This window comes from Typopeltis vanoorti, chromosome 24, assembly GCF_054136105.1.
Source record: "Typopeltis vanoorti isolate ZY-2024b chromosome 24, IOZ_Tvanoo_1.0, whole genome shotgun sequence".
Classification (NCBI taxonomy): domain Eukaryota; kingdom Metazoa; phylum Arthropoda; class Arachnida; order Uropygi; family Thelyphonidae; genus Typopeltis; species Typopeltis vanoorti.
In genome coordinates this window covers 30398593-30420097 of record NC_143572.1, presented here as the reverse complement: position 1 = coordinate 30420097, position 21505 = coordinate 30398593, and positions in this window count along the sequence as shown.

Sequence of the window (21505 nt, the reverse complement as noted above, 5' to 3'; positions counted from 1 at the left end):
ATTTTTTAAGTCGCTTCAAGGTGCTAGTAAGGGAAGTTATCTTTTGCATGACGATGATATTCGTCTCTGACCTAAATGCTATCAGAAAACATCGTCCTCTCCTGGATGCAAACCGGTAGCCTGGTTGGGTAGAGAGCAGACACTGAGCTTTCAGCCAACAGGAACAGACTTTTAATTTGATTCTCACATAAGTAAGTTATTTTTTATAACATATAGTGCATTTGTATGGGTGGGATAAGGAAATTTTCTCTGCTTTTATTTATTATTTTTTTTATTTCGGTTTATTATTCTATAAAGATAAACCTTGCTGTATAGAACAAGCACGCAACTTTTTTTTCAATCCACTTCAGGCAGCCAATAAGAGAGTAGTCAGTTCATCTCTCACCTGAACAATCATAAATATCCAGTCCACAGCGGAATTCAAACCCCAAGTCTGCTCGCTGGAGCACTGACCACCGGGAAAATCGGAAGTCATCCAATTACTTTGAAAGATTGTGAAATGAAACAAGCAGTGACAGTCATGAAGAATTCTGATCAGAAGTACACTGCTTGGAAATAAGTCAACGGACACCCCCAGTGTGCAAGGTGCATCGTGCCATGTAATAAGTCACGTGTTTGTAGCTGGTATAAATGAGAGTAATATGATGCTCCAAGTAGGTCCAACTAGTTCCGAGCGAAATGTCTAAGAGAACATGCTGCATTTTATTAAGGTGGGTCCCATGGCTGCTTCTTCTTCACACTGTAGTGTCCGTTAACTTCTTTCTAAGCAGTGTACTTATCAATACATGCTAGAAAAGATCTTAACAAATGAGAGGGCCTCCCTAGGTTGCCAGGTGGAGAGGTAAGTGTGCAGACTAACAGAGATACCCTGGTCTTCCCTTATGAAATCCCCCCTTCAAATTTTCAAGTTGGGGGTTATTGGTAAGACTGATTTACCCTACCAAGTAAAAAAATTTCTACAATTCAGAAAATTCATCTGACAGAATTAGCAGGCAGAATAATAATATTTAGCAAATAAAACCATAAATGAAATAAACATTAAATTAGAAAAACCAGAAAATATACACTAAAATAAATAATTCCAAATGAAACTCCCTAGCATTAAATGATATCACAGATTACCTAATTTAAACATCTTTGAAATTTCTCGAAAAATTAAATAGATGCCTTTCTACCTCAGACTCTCAACAGAATACCTGACAGTGATAGGTGACATAAATAAATAATTAAATAAATATTAAGAAAAAAATACAGTACTTAGACACGTCTTATGTATGTAACCCACCTCCATCTATACGGGCACAATGGAAGAAAACAGATCCATTTCGTCTTGTACTGAACATATATTCAGACTAGAACTCTCCCTATACCGCCGCCGTCATGTCCTGTAAAACAGTAGACCAGTATACCTTGCTACAAGCTGCATTAAACATTAAAACGAACTAGATCTACAAGACAATTGGAAAGTATTATAAATGTGCATAACACAAACGAAAAAAAACTGAAGGTTGTCAACGGTTAATTCTATTGATATTATGCATATTAAACTTAACTTGAGTTTTACAAAATATATAACAAAGCAATAAAGAAAACAAAATAACACTCAGCATACTTATAGATATACAAAACTAAACACGTCTGTGGAAACGATGCATATCTCTCCGCCTGAAAATACGATGTTACAAATACAGTACAAATGAAACTGAATCAACTTCCACCACAGGTTAGAAATCCAAAAACAAATTAATATAGAAACAAACTAAATATACTTCTGAACGACCTAAAGGAAACCCAGCATCTGATCAACGATCGGATTACAGACATAAAGTCACTGCCTCTTAAACCATTAAAATACCGCTTTAAAATACTGAAATTAACAGCATATCATCAGTGTGGATAACAAGTTGTTCAAAGGAATGAAGTACAAAATACATACCAGTAGGTGGATTAAAAACTGTTGCCGCGTGCTAGAAATCAGTATTAATAAAGTAGTATTAAATAATTCTTAAAAACTATTTCTTTGATGGTTACATAAGTCAAGAATCTCCCAAACGTTTGGAGAGAAAGACATTAATTGCGATTCAGATTTGGCCGATATAAAAGGGCTTAATGATTACAACCCTAAATCCAGCAGATAATTGACTCCTGTGTTTCAACACCTCAGGATTCTTCAACAGACCAGAGGGATCCAATCCTTTATCTTTTTGGCATCTCAGAAGCGATTGGCAGAATTTTCAAGGAGTATCATTTCATTCCCACATATTTTCCTATCAACAAAATTTCTCACCTGTTGCCATCTATAAAAGACAAACTGGCACGTTTATCATTAGCTGGCGTTTACCAGATGCCATGTGAATGTAATCTAACATACTCTGCGCAGACAGACCGTCCTGTGTGGATAAAAAAGAATGAAGGGACATCAATATTATATCGAATACATGAAACCTCAAAAATCTGGTCTGGCACAACATAGTATTGACACTAAACACAATATCCGATGGGATAAAGCTCGTGTTCTCCGTACATGCAAGTTAAAATACGAACGCCTTTTCAATGTGAAAAGTTGCGAAGCCTTTCACATCGGCCAAATCTGAATCGAAATTATTGTCTCTCTCTCTCTCCCAAAAGTTTGGGAGATTTTTATCTTATGTAACCATCAAAGAAATAGTTTTAAGAAGTATTTAATAATATATTGTTAATATTAATTTCTATACGCGGCAACAGTTTTTAATTGGTAATCAACCGACTGTTATGTACTTTGTATTCCATTCCTTTGAACTGATGAAGCTGATGAAGCAAGCGACGTAGACATAATGTGGGTTAAAGTTTAGATGACACACCAATAATGTCATTACCGCACCACATCCGAAAACTGCAATGTTGAAGAGACACTAATTTTATAGAAATAAGGAAGTTATGCTCTCATTTTATATTACCTTGATGGGGCTAAATCTGCATTATTGTGAGCAGGTAGGGTCAGGTTCTATGGAAATGGGAAAACAATTGAAAATATCGAGTAATGGGTGACAAATATCATATCTATCGTGTGGAACTTTGCATATGAACACTGACTGGTGGATTGTGGCTTTTAAATTTTGAACAGCAAAAGGAGAAAGCGATACATTTAAAAGAGACACAGAAACATAGAAGCGAGCAATGGAATCTTACATTATAGATACAGGGGAAATCTTGCAGTTCGTAATGAACACTCAGAATAGCTCTCAGAATCAAAGTAAGGGTATGGTCATGAAACACACACAATATCTACATACTATTTATGCCGTGTGATCATGGAATTGATAAGCTGTGATTGGCACTGTGAGTAAGTCTTAGCAATGTGTTCAAGGAGATGTATGACAGTTACTCAAGCATGGCACAGTCTTAGAGTACCCGACCTTGATGGGTCTTTTTCTTCCTATAGGTACTGTTTATAATATTATTCTCAATAAAATAATGACCAGGAAACCCATTAAAATCCATAGAAATGAACTATCTTACTAATCGACGTTCGTTCGTTTCTCACCAGACGCCAACTTTATAAAATCCACTTTGAGATGAATACAACACAATGCCTTAGACCAGGGGTGGGGAACACCTCGCCCGCAGGCGAAATTTCGCCGCGAGTCTATTTCAATTCGCCCCTTTGCTGATGTACTCGTATGTACATGTAAATAAAATTTTATAATAATTTAAATTTATTATAATTAACTTTATTTAAATTTAAATAAATAAATATAAAAATCAAAAATAAGTATATTACATAAAATATGATCGTCATACGTCTGGCAACCATCAAATCGAGACCAGCCATTAAAATAAAAGAAATCAGGAACATTTCTCGCGGGCAGAGTTCAGACTTTCTCTGATTGGTTGCTTCCCAATTACCGCCATGACATTTTCCCGCATGTAAAACATATTGACTTTTGACTTTGTTTTTCTTATGCAGTACTGTGAGTGCCTTGTAATTAACCAGTTAACAACTTTATTCAATTTATTTTTTTTAATAAGTTATAGTGAAAAGCGTAAAAGAAGTGATGAATGTGCTCTGTTTTGTGAAAAAATGGACAGAACTATACTTAAAATAAAACAAATATCATTTTTTAAATAAAATAAATATAGCCTTTGTTTGATTGTTATAATTATATGTCTACATTGTAATTTATTTATATACATTGTAATTAAAAGATGCCATATCAGATGAGAATGTTGCACATTTACTTATTGATATATATTTGCACACTATATATATAAGAGTTAAAATTTGCCATTTTCCCGCGGAAGTGTTTAAATTAGCAATTTTCGCCCTTAATACTGAAAAGGTTCCCCACCTCTGCCTTAGACTATGGGCCCTTTCCTTATTTCCTTCCTGATTTACCCTTCCGCGTAGACCCATAATTCACCTCGCAGGTGTTCGACACTCTGGTAATAGTAAGAAAATTAAATATATTAAAAGACAGCTCCGACATACATGACAAGTCGGATCTGTAAGGCATTATGCGAATCGTCCTATGAATCATCATAGCAACACAGGCACTCCGCGCACACACTAGGTACAAAATACATCGCAATCACCACAAGGGCATCACTGCGTCTCTTCTGGGGCCGTTATTATGGGATTTCTTGCTGTGCAATACTTCCACCACTACTATCATAGAATGTAGCTGTGCAAAATAACTATCTAAATAAATAAATATGTACAGTGTATGCATATATTATTTTTACGTAACTAAAATTTTAACGTACTGCGAAGTAAATTTGAAAATAAAAGATTACAAAAGAAATGTTTAAATTTGTCTAATTTCAAATTATTTATTTTCATTACCTTTTATTGTTACAATTTCAGATTTATTTTAACAGTTTTCTTTTCTCTTTTCAGATAAATCCATGGAGACATGGCCGCTTGTTGGAAACACAAAAGCAGTATTACTCATTGCAACCTGTTATGCGATTTTCGTTACGAAGTGGGGTTTAACGATTATGAAAAATAGGGAACCCTTCAACTTGAAAACGGGAATGATAGTCTATAACTCTGTCATGGCCATTATAAACATATGCATTTCTTGTGATGTAAGCATTTACTCTTTCAATTAATTTTATTTTATCAAAAATAAGCTGTAATGTAAATTACTTCTTTATGAATTCAACTAAACAGTACATTCTGCGAATTACCTAATCGAGAATTTAATTTTTAATTGTTTAAAGTAAACTCCACCCAAATGAAAGATTGCTAATATTTTATGTGGATAACTTAACATTGCATATCAAGCAACGAAGTCTAGAACGAACACACATATCCCTGATAACTCCCAGAAGAGTGAGGCGGTGAATAAGAGTGTAATAGCGAGGATAATCGTTATATTTTCCTTTTCCTGTAAATTAGATGTATTTGCGATATAATCGGGTGATTTATTTGTTTGCATAATTTCAATACGCTTTATGAGAATCTCAAAAACAAAATTATGATCAGGAAGACTTACAAGGACGACAACAACTGAAGACAAACAGAAAAAAAAAAAAGACAATTCATATTCAAAATAAATAAATACAAAAATGCCTGATTTGAAGCTGATGAAGCGCAATAGGCAGTAATGTTTTAAGGTTGATATCTTCTAAATGGAAGAGACTGAACTTTGCAATCTGGTAAACGATGCATTGGAATTCCATGAACTGGACCCATAATTTGTAATATATTTGGGTGTAATACTTGAATTTCATATCCCGGGGTAACGTCTACAAACTGACTACTGGAGCTCTGAAGGGACTTGTATAAATTTCACGTGTGCTGTAAATAATATTATTATATAAATCTTAAACAAACTACAGTGATAAAAGTGTTATATGTTTCAAAACTTTCATGGATGGGATTGAATTTTTTAAAATCTCACTTTATTTGTGATCTGTACTAAAACTTGCTATTTATTTGCAGGGTGTGTGTGCAATATTCCTTAGGTACTCTCATGTTCTATGTGCAGCAGCTCACGTGAAGCATCCCTTAGGGATCAAAAGGGTAAGCATTTTTTTATTGTATGAATAGCAGAAAAGCGAAGGATTTAAAATACTTCACTTTATCAAGTTTCTCTCCTCCCTCAACCTTATATATATATAAGGTTGAGGGATATATATATATATATACCACCAAGGAGTGTGCAGGATACAGTAATAGTACACCCTTTGTCCAAAAAGAAACCGAACGTTTCGAAAATAGAAGAAACTAGTGGCGCCACTTCTTGGATCGTTTTGTTGCCGAAAGCGTCAACTGTCATCAGTGTTGTTTCAACTGCTTATGACATTTGTTTCATTAGAAGCCGAGTTATAGTACCAAGAGTGACAGTGTGTTTTGACGAACGGTCGGAAAATGAGTTTCAAACAGAGAGCTGCGATTGACTTTTGTGTTAAACTTGGTAAACGTTTTACCGAAACGCATGAAATGCTTTAAAAAGCATTCGGTGATGAATGCTTATCCCGTACTCAAGTTTACGGGTGGTTTAAGCGATTTCAAAGTGGTCGTTGGACGATTGAGGACGACGAAAAGCTGGGCGGTCCAAAAACTGGACTGAGCAAAGTTAACATCCAAAACCTGCGTGATTTCGTCAAAGAAAACCCGAAATCGTTCAGGAGATTGATTGAAGATTAATTCAGGATTCCAAACTCAACTGTAAACAACATTTTGACCGAGAAGAGTTCGGGCCTTCATAAATTGAATTCGTGATTTGTTTCCCACAAGTTCGAATTGAACACTGCAAGGGCCTCATTAAAACCGCTGATAATGACTCAAACGTCCTTGAAACGATCATTACTAGTGACGAAACGTAGTGTTTTGAGTATGAGCCCGAAACAAAGCGTCAGAATGCTGAGTGGAGACCACCAGAAGAGAGGCATCCGAAAAAAAGTCGCTTGGAGAAATCAAAGGTAAAGACAATGCTGATTTGTTTCTGCGATTCCAAGGGCATTATCCACAAAGAATTCCTTCCGCCTGGCCAAACAGTCAATGGTGAGTATTATCTCGAAGTTTTAAAGCGATTGATAGCGAGAATTGTTCGCTTGCGTCATGAATATCGTGATGCCGGCAGCTGGTCACTTTTGCACGATAATGCATCATCTCATCGTTTGAACATTGTGAGAGTTTTTGAGCAAAAACCAAGTTTGTGTGTTTGCTCACTCACCGTCTTCACCAGATTCAGTACCCTATGACTTCTTTCTCTTCCTCCGACTTCATTTGCCGATGAAAGGAAAGCGATACCACACCATTGAAAACGTTCAAGCGGCAGTAACCACACCCCTCAACAGTATCCCATAAACCGATATAAAATACTCATTTAACGAATCAATTGACCGTGCCAAACGTGTATCAAAGCTGAGGGAGAGTATACTGATTGAAATAAATTATTGAATAATTATAATTGGCCTGTGTTTTATTTTCTATTAAAAACGTTCGGTTTCTTTTTTACATAAAAAACTTCGTATCGGCAATTTTATTCAAACTTAATCCTTATCTGTCAGGACTCCAATTCAGTTTTAACTTATATTTGTTTTTAAGGCACTTGTTCATCCTGTCGGCCTGTTTCCCTGAGATTAGTACTTCTCACACATTATTGAATAATAAGAACGTTAAGCATTCCTAACATTCTTGATTTTAATAAGATTCTGCCATTCGTGCAGTGCGTTCATTTCCTTAATATTTAAAAAAAGCTCTCAGATACATAAGTTAAAACTGGCTTGAACACTGTCTTCTAAAAATGAAAACTAAACCACGAAACTAGCTGTGTATACAGCTAATATATTGTATTGAGTAAAGTCTTTTCCAGTAATGTTTTATTTTTTTTAATTGAATAAGAGAGATATTTGAGAAATAACAAAAGAGTACGAGAGTAACAGAATGCTTTTATGGAATTATTATGGTAGAGTTGACTTTCTACACTACCTTGGCTTATTGTTTTTGTCTATTTCCTTATTTTATTTGATATCTTCAGAAAAAAGTTTGCCTAAATAATTGAAATCAATGATTTATTTGTTCTATAATTCTCTATTTAGGACCCATCTACTGTCTTCATTGGTCCCGCTTATTTAACATATATTTTATAATTTTATTCGCATTTTCAACCCAAACTTTACAGCAGTTATCAGTTAACGTAAGAAATCGTTCAGCCTTCACTAGGTTTATTTAAGAAACTGCATAAAGTAAAGAAAGAGCTACAAACACTTCAATTTTTATACCAGGTTTATAATATTTATAACACTTCAGAATATGATTCTGTATAGCAAGAATTAACAGTAGAAATATCTGTGTCCTGATCTTACACCTGATTTTAGAACAGGCCATCTTCTAGTACATCCTTTGTGTTCTACACTCATACTTACAACTCATATAGCGAGCAATGGCTGCCTTTTGAATAGCTTTTCGCTTAGCACTTTGCAAAATATGCCTTTTTACACATGATCTACAAAACTTAAAACACATACTATAATGTTCATTATTTTGCAAATTTGCCTCAACTATTTGTCGCAGATTCTGATCTGATAACCTATGTTCGGCCTGAACCCAATTCTCCTCCAAGTTTCTTCCAGAAGTTTTCTTAGCCTCTTCTCAGCTTGCATAAATCATCAGGGAAATTCGGATGTATTTTGCTTTATTCAACAAGAAATTCCATCCTATGTTAGCCTTCTAATTATTTTATAGTGAAGTCATTCCAAAACTTTTATACTTTCATATTTTAATATTTTTGGAGAGATATCATCTCCTTCTGCCGCCTTGATCTCAGTTCATGTTTTTCTACCTAGCTATGGAATATTATCCTAAATGCCTTCCTCTTGAATATTTTTACAGCTGTAATGTCACATATTTCACATAACAATTTTAATAGTAATTATTCCGGACATTTAGAAGATCTTTAACCGTTTCTTTCTTTTCTTTTTTTTTCAATAGCCTCAACAATATTTGCTGCCTTAATGATAGCCATATTCTGAATTTATTCTTACCAAAGCTTTTCCACGAATGAGTTTAGCTTATTTTTGCTTTCATATTATATTACTTCTCTCTCTCTCTCTCTCTCTCTCTCTCTCTGACAGAGCACAAGGGTATTTACTTTACAAGAACTTTCAATACGTTTTTTCCATGTTTAACTACGCTTGTCCAGCATTCATGAGCAGGATAAAATTGTGTGCTATGATTTTGCTATCATTGCAGACTTATATAACATTGATAAAGCATTATGGTTAAATCAATCAATGTTTCTTTTCTCTCTACCATTGGCTTTAAGGTTTGATTTCTGTTTTAAAACTCATTTTTGTATATATTCTTTTTATTTTCAGTTCAGCACTGAAATGTTCTCGGAGTTAAATGTTTTTAAAAACTTTTCTTACACACTTTCCTTTTCAATATTCAATTTCATGCAGAAGGAATGATGGAGGATTTGTTGATCTGTGTTTGACGGAATGAAAGATTTGTACAATGCTAGTGGATCATCTAAATGGTTTTCCTGTTATATGTGTGGAGAGAGCTTTGTTCACCGAGCATGCTGAAATGCAAATTCAGGAAAACTTAAGCAATTAGAGTGGAATCAAGTGATTTTTTGCAAAGGCACCCATTAGGCAAGTGAGTGCGAGAATGACAAAGTGGAGAATCTAGTCTCTCAAGCCAACATATTGAATAGGGTAGTCAGTTAAGGAAGTAAAGGTGGGTGAGAGACTAAATGACTATGTAGTTCCTATATACTAATGCTAGAAATATCAGAAACAAGAGGCAAAGGATTTTGGCATTGATTAGTTCAACCTCGCCAAAAGTTATAGGCATTAGTGAGACTTGGCTAACAGGAGATGATGTAGTTGCTGGGATTAAATGTGAAAGGTTTAGTATTTTCAGGGAAGATACAGAAGATCGGGTGGAGGGAGAAGTACTGCTGATGGTAAAATGTAAATTGGAGCCAAAAACGAATAGAAAACAGGCGGGAGAATGGCTGTTCATTTGAAACAATTTTGTGTGAGGCTTTGTGAAGAGTCGGTTATGCCTTAGCAATTTACTAACTTTTTATAGAGTAATAGCTGAGTTGGATAAAGGAAATGGCTACACGATGATTTTGCTAGATTTTGCAAACACATCTGACAAAATTTGACAGAATACCAGATGGAACTCTGATATGCAAATTAGAACAAATGGAGATGGATATGAACACTGTTTAAGTGAATAAGAAGGTGGCTGTTGGACAGATATCAAAACGTGGTATATGGAGGGAAAGAATCGAGGCAAAAACATGTGACTAGTGTTGTACCACGAGGCTCAGTGTTAGGACCATTGCTGTTTATTTTGTGCATAAAAGATATAGGAAATAATCTGAAAGTAAATATTCAGTTCTTTGCTTATGACGTTCTCATAAGCAAACAACTGAATTGAAATTAGTTAGTACAATAGTTAATGAAAGCGATGTGGAGAGCTTGTAGGATGAGTTAAATATGCTGTCAATATAGGCAAAAGATAATGGGAGACAGTTTAATGTGAATATCAAGTTAGCATTTTGAGAAAAATAGATTACAATTTGTGTACCATATTGTTGAAACTGTACTCCAGGAAATAGATGAAGCTGAAGATTTAGGGGTGGTGGTAGACAGAGAGTTAAAGTTTAGAGAATATATTGCTAGGGTAGCAGATAAGATGTTTTGTCCATTTAAGGTGGGAATCTATATAGAGTCCGAGGTATTTTGCGTGTGTTACAGGTTTGATTTCGGAACATTGGCAGGTATTTTTGTTGTTAATGCAGCGGTATGTGTGACAATGTATCGATAGTGATGCTGGGAGTATGATTCTTGGGTTGGGTATTATCAACATCTGAGTTTTGGTGCCGTTGATTAGAATTGCGTTTTGGTGGAAGTATGTTGTGATTTCGTTTAGGACTTGTTGTGCTTTGCAGAGAGCTGTATTAATGTCTGTGTGGATTGCTAGTAGTGCAGTGTCATCTGCGTATTGAAATATTTGACTTCTTATGGGTATGTTATGAGCATCGTTAATGTATATGTTGAATAGAGTGGGTGATAATATGGCACCTTGAGGTACACCGTGTTTTATTTGTATACTCCGACTGTGACATGTACCTATTTTTGTTACTTGTGTCCTGTTTGAGAGGTAGTTCTTGAACCATGTATGCAGTGTTCCTCTTATACCTATTGATATAGTTTGGTGAATAGTATGTCATGTTCAAGTGTGTCAAATGCTTTGGTTAGGTCCATCAGTATGAGGACGGCGTACTTGTTTTTGTCGAGAGCTTTGTTTATTGTGTCGGCGATGTCTTCTAATAACGTAATGGTGCTTTTTGTTTTCTGAAAGCCGTATTGGTTTTGTGAGATGATGTTGTACTTCTGTAAATAGTTCTGTAGCCTGGTGTGTGTTTTTTTTTTCTAGGATTTTTGAGATGACTGGTAGTGTAGCTATTGGTCTGTAGTTCTGAGTATCGTTTCTTTTGCCGTGTTTGTATATTGGAGTAATTACTGCAGTTTTTAGTTGTTGTGGAATAATGCCTGTGTCGAATATTATGTTCACAAGTTTCAAAAGTATTGGATTTATTTGTTCAAAGTATGTTATAAGGTCTGTGAGTCTTATTTTGTCTATTGCTGAAGTCGTCTTTGGTTTCAGTTTTAGGAGTGCTTCTTTCAGTTCCTGTTATGTTATGGGTGGAAAATACATCGTTTGTTGTTAACTTTATGTTGGTAGTTTTTTGTTGATCGTTGGTAGTTTGTCTTTTTTGAGTTGTGTGATGTTGTTTGTGAAAGCATGGTTGAATGAGTCTGCTAGTTCCTCTTGGTTTGTGTCCTGACCGAAGCATTTTTGTAATAAAATCTTGTGCTGAAGTTTTTTTCGGGTTACTAATTCGTTGAGGGTATCCCATGTTTGCTTAGTGTTGTCGTTATATTCCATGAATTTTTGGAAGTAGTAGCGTCTTTTTGCCCTACGAATTTTTGTTGTTAGTTTATTTCTTGTGTTTTGGTATAAGGTTTGTAAATTGTGTTACTGGGTGACTTTTTAAGTTTTTTCGATAGATTTTCTTTTTCAGTAATAGTATTTAGTATATCGTCATTTATCCATGGATTGCTGTCTGTTTGTCGCCTAGTTTGTGTAGGTTTTGTTGCTTTTTTGTATATTTCTGTGAACTTTAGTTGAAAATTCTCGTGTAATGTTACAGGATCGTTTATTTTAAATAGGGAATTCCAGTCTGTATTTTTTACTTGGTTATCGACAATACTCTTTAGTATGATCGAGTTTTGTCGACTTTTGTGGTGGTGGGAGGGGGGGGGTAGGAAACGTAATAAAACGAAGTTGAGACAAAGTAGTAATCGGCAATTTTTACGTTAATTACTGATGACGTATATGTATGGATGGGAGCCCGTATATTGATATGATCAATGCATGATTGTGTTAGTGAGTTATTGAGTATTTCTTCTCTTGTTGAGGAGTTAATGGTAGGGTTTATGTTGTACTGACTTAGTATATCTAGATATGTGTTAGTGGTTGAAGAAGCGTTGTCAAGCGTATTTATGTAAATGTCTCCTATTACGATGAGCCTGTGTGTTGTACGCGGTTCGATGCCGCTTATCCATGTTTCTAACTCGTGAAGAAAACTGAGTGGATTATTATCTGGGGGTCTGTATATTGTGTTTATTGTGTATTTGATACTATTGTAGCTATTTGTAAGTTCCAAAATTAGTGTTTCCGCATGTTCGAAGTGAGTTTGTTTTTCTGTCACATTGTATTTTTCTTTGATAAATGCCACAATTCCACCTTCTCTTTTGTTTGGTCTGCATAAGTTGTAGGTTTGATAATTATTTATGTTGTATGCGTAAATTTCGGTGTCGTTTATTGCAACTTCGGTCAGTATTAGCGCATCTATGTTTATCATGGTATAATTGACTGTGCTATCAATGTAAGCCAGTGTTTTTTTATACTTCTTATGTTTGTGTGTATGATTGTGAAGTTGGTGTTGGTGGAAATGTTGTCTGACCATTTCTTCAAAGAGTCAAAGACCTTGAAGTTTATGTTGTCTGACTGGATATGTTCGCCTATGTTTGAGATCTCCATTATATAGATTTTAAATGAGTTCTAATCTTATTCTTAAGGATGTAAAGAGTTAGTGTTTTATATTGGTAGGCTGTGTAAGTCGGATTCACTTGTAATTATGCATACTCGAGTGTTTTCATTCTTTCTCAAAAATATCTGGGAATTCTTTGTCCACAGGAACTTGTAGTTTTTCTCTATTTTTGTCTTCCTTGCCTGGTATACAAGTTTTTTGAAGTATGGAGTCCAGTGTTCCGTTATATAGATTGGTGTTGGGAGTTTCTTATCAGTTAGGATCGTTGTTGTCGGCCTTGTTTTCTTGCTTGCTGTAAGAATGGAGTCTCTCAGATTTCTGTTAGTAAAACGAGCGATGATTGGTGACCGACTCTCTTTATTTTTTTGTGTGCCTCGGTTGATATAGGTGATATCTGTGGTTGCGATTTGAATTCCAATTTTGCAGCCGACCAATTGCATTATGTTGCTTACGTCTTCTGTATTTTCTTTCGTTATTCCCTCAATTTGAAGTTCTTTTTTTATTTCTTTTTGTAGCATGTGTTCCATTTGACACTTGAGTGTGTTTACTTCTTTCCGAAATTTGGAGTTTCGCGTTGGAGTATTTCTTAATAATAATAATAATAATAATAATAATAATAATAATAATAATAATAATAATAATATTTTTTATTACATATGATACATACATTACATACATGTGGTTATATATGATATAACATTGTACATTTGTTTACATATGAAACATACATTACATCCCTGATTACATATTTTTCTTTTAAAAAAAATCAATCATTTTTTTTTAAATTAAATTTATGATTAGTATTGTGAATACATATTTATGACATAAGATTACCTATTTACAACAGGTTTAAATATTTTTTTTTGTAACAATGAAAATCGTACAGGTTTTATGATTTTTCTTTCTTTTATTTTTTTTAATTGTATAATAATAATAATAATAATAATAATAATAATAATAATAATAATAATAATAATAATAATAATACATTATTTGTTCATTTAATGAGTTATATATATATTTACAATTATTTAAGTGCTGTAACTACAGCACTGAAATGTGATATACGGGTTTGGATTTTTTTTAAAAATCTTGTATGAGTAATTTCTCAGCTTTCATCCCCGAAGCTTATTTGTAAGCTTATCTGAGGATGACATCAGTTAGCTGTTATTTATTGGTGTTTGCTGTGTTGGGAAGTTAGGAAATCAAAACAGTTTAATAGGTTTGATTTACACTGAAGCGGTTGATTGTGAAATAATAATAATAATAATAATAATAATAATAATAATAATAATAATAATAATAATAATAATTGTAACACAGTTTATTATCTTTCCAAGAAATTATATAAGTGTAGGGTACATTTGTTTACATATTATTAAAATTATTATGATTAGGACAATGGAATATTATCATTATTGTTAAGATTAATAGTAATCCTAACAAAAACAATTATACAGTTACAGTTTTACATTAAAACAGTTAAACAAATATTTTTGCATTTTGTCATTTATATTTTTATTTTACAATTAATTTTTATTCACAATGCACATTAACAATTACTTTTTTATTAACATAGAATAGATAATACTATATGCATTCATTTCACTTTTCACAATAATAATTAAAATTAAACAAAAAAAATATATCGACAGCAATAATGAGACTTTACAATTTTACAACTTTATAATTCTGTACTAACCATGTGTATAATTCGGTACATCACTTTACGTTCACTGATCATTACCTCTCAGAGAATGACGTTATTTTTACTCTTAATACCTTTATAATTGCATGATTTGGAATTCGTGTAACAGAATAATAACGATCACAGTAATCTTTGCAGAATATAGTTCACACAGTATATATATATATATATATATATATATATATGTAGAAAGTTTTTTACCTTGGGTGTATTATACGTTAAAGAACCAAGAAATTTTATACTTGGCTTTAATCATTTTCCAAAGTAAACAAAACAAAGTTTTGCGCGTGAAATATATTCACGTCTGAGCTACTTGTATATATAAAGATTTTTATTAAGAAGGTCAAGCACTTCTTGTATATGAGATATATATATATATATATATATATATATATATATATATATATATCATATATATATATATATATATATATATATCATATATATATATATATATATATATATATCATATATATATATATATATATATATATATATATATATCATATATATATATATATATATATATATATATATATGTATATATATATGTATATATATATATATATATATATATATATGTATATATATATATATATATATATATATATATATATATATATATGTATGTATATATATATATATATATATATATATATATGTATGTATGTATGTATATATATATATATATATATATATATATATATATATATATATATGTATATTGTGTTGCAGCATTGTGTTAGATGCTGGTTTTTTGATAGCACTGATAGTGTAGTCCTTGATCACAGCCAGAGCAATGCGGCCCTTCCCCTTCGTCGCTTAACTGTTTAGTACACTTGTTACAGGACATTTTGATTAGTGATCTTCGTTGTCTCGGTGTCCTTTGGACTTTCTTCCCATTAGCCGCTGTAGCATGTGTGTGTGTGTTAAAATGCGACGTTCTTTGTTCTTCGCTCGTTTGTGATCACAGTCCTCTCTGTGTAAGACTTTCAGCATACAAAATTTTTATTCTACTTAGCCGTTTGAGATTAATTATAGATCTATGTCTTCGGTGTGAAGCGTAGAATTACCTTGCATCACATTTAAAGTAAACACATGAATTAAAACCACTTTAAAACTATAAAAATTGCAGCAGCGATATCAGCGGGAGTGAGTGCACCCGTATACTTACCCAGCGTCCTAATAATCAGAATAATATTCAATTTTATCCTGCTCAAAAATAAATAGTGATCACTTCCTGTTTTATATCCCTTATATCATTAAGAATAATGACAGTATAAAAAGCAGGGAGACTTTTCCTATTTCTTGGTTCTTCTCTTCATGTGAATTTGTACACCTTTTTGTGTTGAAACATGATGTTCGTAATGAATAATCCACTTTCTAAATTACTTATAAATATTTACATGTACTTATCATTATTATTAATTTATTGTTTCATTCCTATTTTCCTGAAAACATTTCTACATATATGTTTTTATTTATTTCCTACTCTGCTGTTTAGATCTTTAAGGAGAATCAGCCTATCCTTTATCTTTGTGTGACTGCCTTCACGTGATAATGACTATTTTAATTTTTCTGCCCAATTCCAATTCCCACTTATTTTTCATTCATAATTCTTACATTGATGGCACTTTTCTTGGATTCTGTTGTTGTTTATGTTTAGTTGGGGTTTGTTCCATTAGGTTTTAACCATTTCTCTGTGGTGAAAACAGGTGAAAGCTACTGGAACAAACTGGGAACAAGCGGGATGTCCATCATTATGTTTTGGTTCAAACCATACCATCTGGTTGGTTACATCCTAATTTTGTCAATCCATTCTCGTTCCTTCAATATCGAAGAAAACGCCTAATAACTGGATGCACCAACAGATAATGAGGATTTAATACAATATTATATCAGAATCCCGATCGGTTCTCCACATTGCTTAAAATACTATGCCAACGTCTCCTTCCAGGTTTATAAATTTGGCCTGAAAGCATTCTGTTAAATTAGCTTTCAAAACTCATTTCTATTTAAACCGACAGTTGTTAAGCTGCGTTTGTATTAAAGAAAATGCAAATATTAAAGAATATTTTTATTATTCATATAACTCAAATCATATTTTTACTTTTGCATTAATTGCACCTCGTAAACAGTAGAGCCATTTATGAGATTAATAATTAATAAACTCATAAATGTCATTAATATTTTCATATATTCATACAGTCACCAAGTAATTTTTATTTGAGGAGTTTCTTTTAATTTTGTGGAATGTCCATTCTTCTTTAGTCAGTTTTCATCAGAAATGGCATGCATAATTCATACATCTACTTGCAACAGCTGATCAACACCATTTTACAGTTCAGTTCCAAATTAAGTGATATTTTTAAAAAAATTCCTGCTGCCATTTGTCAAAACCTCTTCCCCTCATATAATTCTCAAAGTGGACAATCTACGGGTCCTTCAAATCGACTATTTAAAAAATGAATATTGTCCTTAAATTTCTGACAATTCATAATACTGATGTACTATAGGTTGAAGAACTTCGAATGGAAAATAAAACCTCAATACTTTCTGTTAAAGAAAGAATTCATAATTAAAAAAGAAAGAATTCAGTTTTTTTTCTCTATTCGACTTCTTTTTGCTGCGGATGCCTTTGAAGAAAGAGTAGGATCCATTCAGAACCTGATTTAAACACTTTGCCGAAATAGGAAAAATGTATCCTTTGAGTTAGCTCCTTCCTCATTTGTATATTTATATAGAGAATGATGGAGACTGTTAAATATGAGAGAATGCTCGATAAAGATGCAGGAATAATTCATGTAAAAAATAATTTTGATTAAATAAATTTTATTTTCTGAGAAAACAAAAAATTAGTACGCATTATTTTGCATACTAATTCCACCCTTGTAAGATAAAGCACTGGTAAATATATATAATAAGAAATAATGGAAGCAAAATAATGAAAAATAAAATAAGAAAGAAAGAACACATCTTTCACTCTCATGGTGAAATATAAGCAAATATCAAACAAATAAAAATAAAATATTTAACAATAATTTTTTCAATTTCAGGGCCAGTTCATTGCTTGGATCTTTTTCATGACAAAGTTGGCGGGTTTTGCTGATACCGTATGTTATGAATATAATTTTTGTAATTCTATGTTAAGTATAATATTAATTAGATCACAGTTATCCAAGTCATAGTATATCATGTAAAATTCTGATCTTCCTTTGTAATGCATAGTTTTTCATTCTTTTCATTAGATCTAAGTGGCCAGAGAATGTTTTTCCATATTTGAACTATAGAGTAAGATATTTGGATGTATGTTTAGCTCACTCATGATTCTAAAATATGACATTTCTTGAAGTAGGATTGAAATAGACAGTGTTCTTTCTTTCTAGTGTTCTGAGAAAGTAATTATATCCTATTTTAATTGTAGAGTAACTTGAAGCAGTTTTTAATTTTGTGTCTGAGATAAATCCCAATCTTTATGCGGTCTGGATCACACTCATAGCTTGTCCCTAAATGGTGTAAAAATATTTCAAACTGAAACGAGGCACTTTACAAATTTGTTCACCGACCAATAACATCTGGAACCTCAGAAAATTCTAAATATTTAGAAATAGAAATTAATAATTTATCTCTCCTTATAGATATCACGTTTGAAGATGTAATTTCGCAGATATTATCAACTATTAAATTGTTCTTGCGTATAAAACAAAGAGAAGAAAAAACCTGATACCTGCAATTACAAACTTTGTATATTCCATTACATTTAATGGTGGCTGAATATCTTACAGCTTCTTTGTTGTGTAACCAAGGTAAATCTCTTGTAGATTCTTATAATATTTTTATAATTCTTGGAATTTTAGGCTTCTTCTTACTGAACGATATATTGAAACATTATTTTATTGTTTTTTGTTAATTATATTATAATATTTTTAAATGAAATATTATCTTTCTTTTTCTGCACATCAACAAAACTTCTCCACCTCTCTCTCTCTCTCTCTCTCTCATCTATGTTTTGTATACGCGAGGTTTAATTAGTTTTATTAACTTGATAGAAGACTTTTCATATTTCGAAATTAATATAGAAAATAGATATATTTGTTTAAAAGAGATGTTGATGACATCATTTGTTGTTTGATACTCTCTTTTCTTTACGAAAAAGTGCTGATTTCGAAGATATAAACACTATATTTATTAAATCCAACTTAAAATGTACTTGATTAAAAATCTATTAAATGTCTTGTTTAATTAATTATTATTAAACGAACGGATCTAAGATTTACTTAATTAGATTACCGATGCATCTAAATAAAATTAAAACAGTAGTACCCAAAAGAATCAGTTCCACAAGCACAAAATTAACCATCTGCTTCAGTCATATTTTACTCTGATTTGAAATAAAACATTTGCGGGAGGGATACTGGGACAAAATTTCAGAAGAGATTAACTTAGGTGTCATTTCCGGAAGCTTGTAACTTTTTTCGAAACTTTAAATTTATTATGTATTTTTATTAAATACAATAAAGCATATCCAACTATTCATAATGATACATATGAAAAATAACAAATTTAGGAAATATCCATTTTTCAAGTTTTAGTATGAAAATGCTTGTATCATATATTGTAAATGCATATATATTTCACAATTACGGTGTAGTAAACTGAAATACTCATTATTTTCCTTCTAGGCTTTTTTCATTCTAAGGAAAAAACTGAACCAAGTGACGGTTCTCCACCTTGTTCATCACACTGGTACCTTCTTAATAACCTGGCTTAGTGTTCGATTCGTCCCTGGTATATTTTACGCTTCTTTTTTTAAGAAATAGTGTTACTAAAATATTAACTATATTTTATTGTTTTTTTGTTAATTATATTATAATATTTTTAAATGAAATATTATCTTTCTTTTTCTGCACATCAACAAAACTCCTCCACCTCTCTCTCTCTCTCTTTCTCTTTCTCTCATCTATGTTTTATATACACGAGGTTTAATTAATTTATTAACTTGATAGACTTGATAGGGAAATGCTGATAATGATATCAGGTAACTTGAATCTAGTTAGAGTTGAGACCTATGACTGAAATACTAGTAACAATTTTTCTTTCATCTGGCAGTGAGGTTTGAGACGTCTGGTGTAAGGTAGAGTCTAACACGATCAAATACATAGTGGGGTGTTGTTACCGACCAGGGGATAGGTTGCTAGTGATGAGGAAATACATTATCAAATAGAGACGATAGGCACGAAAAGGGTAATCATAATGGGAGAATTTAATTAACCAAATATTGGATGGGTAACAGAGTAATCTCATGAGAAGAATGAAACTGAATTTATTGAGTGTTGCGAGACAAATTCCTTAAGCTGCAATGCGATAGAAGGAAATTATAGTGTCAAAGTGTGTTTCAGTTAAAGACGTAACCATTCTGTCTCCGGTTGGTGAGAGAGTGATCATGAAGTGATCACTTGGGAAGTGGCTAAGTTTATGAAAATTCTTTTCAGAAACGGTTACATGGTGAACTACAAATGAGGAAATCATGACCATCTGACGAATATGATAGGTTCTGCGCCATGTTGTCAGTTGCTAGATTGGAAGGATATCGATAGTACCAGGGAAGTGCTTAAAATACTTAAATGCTAGATATCAGAATATGTCCAACAGTTCGAAGAATAAATTTCACTACTATTCTATTTATTCTTCGAACTCTTGGGATATATTGTGATATGTAGCATTTAAGTATTTTAAACAACACTTCTTATTAAGGAAGAGATTTGTAAGAAAAGGATGATGTCGAAGGAATATTGTGTTCATAAGGATGATGTCCGTTATGAAAGTTATAAGCAGCAGGCCAGAAGAATCACAACTGTTGTACGTAAAGTGAGCATGAGTGAAAAAATAAAATGCGTTTACAAGCTAAAAACAATCCCAAAGAATTATATCGATGTACTGCAAGTAAAAAAAGAATGAATATGAAAGAATAACTTTACTGAATGAAGATAGTGTGAGGATTACAGATGCAGAAGAGGTTGTTAAACTAATGAGTAATAGTTTTGATAAAAACTATCAATCTGGTGTTTGCAATATTTAGATCACTGCTACCTCTTCACTGGATGAAGGAATTCAGGGGTATGAAGACGAGATATTAGAGATGTTGCACAAACTGAATGAAAATTCTATAATAAAGACTGATGGGATATTAGCACGTGTGCTAAAAGAGTTCAGCTGAAATGGCTATTCCTTTGACCAGGCTGCATAATATGAGTCTCAGAACAAGCAAGATTCGGCAGTAGTTTAAAGAGTTTATAAAAATTTAAAGTAACCAAGATATACCTCAAGGATCAGGTATGTCCTTGGTCCACTGTTATTTAATCTGTACATTAATGTCATTGGGAAGGATTTGACATGTGACATAGAACTATTTGCTCATGATGCTAAGATAGACAGGGTAATCAGAAATGAGGTTGATATGCAGTACTTGCAAAATTATTTGAAAAGTCGGAATTGTGCGCATGTGAAAATGGCTATCAGATCAATGTCAGTAAATGTAAAGTCATGCACTTTGGCATAATTAGATATCCAATGTTGTATGATATCGGTGGGAGTATGCTAGAAGAAACTGCTCAGGCTAGGGATCTGTGAGTCTTTGTAGACAGGAAGTTGAAGTTCAAGGGTCATATAGCAAAAACTGTAAATAAAACTCAAAGAATAATTGCAATTCTGAAACGAATCTTGACAT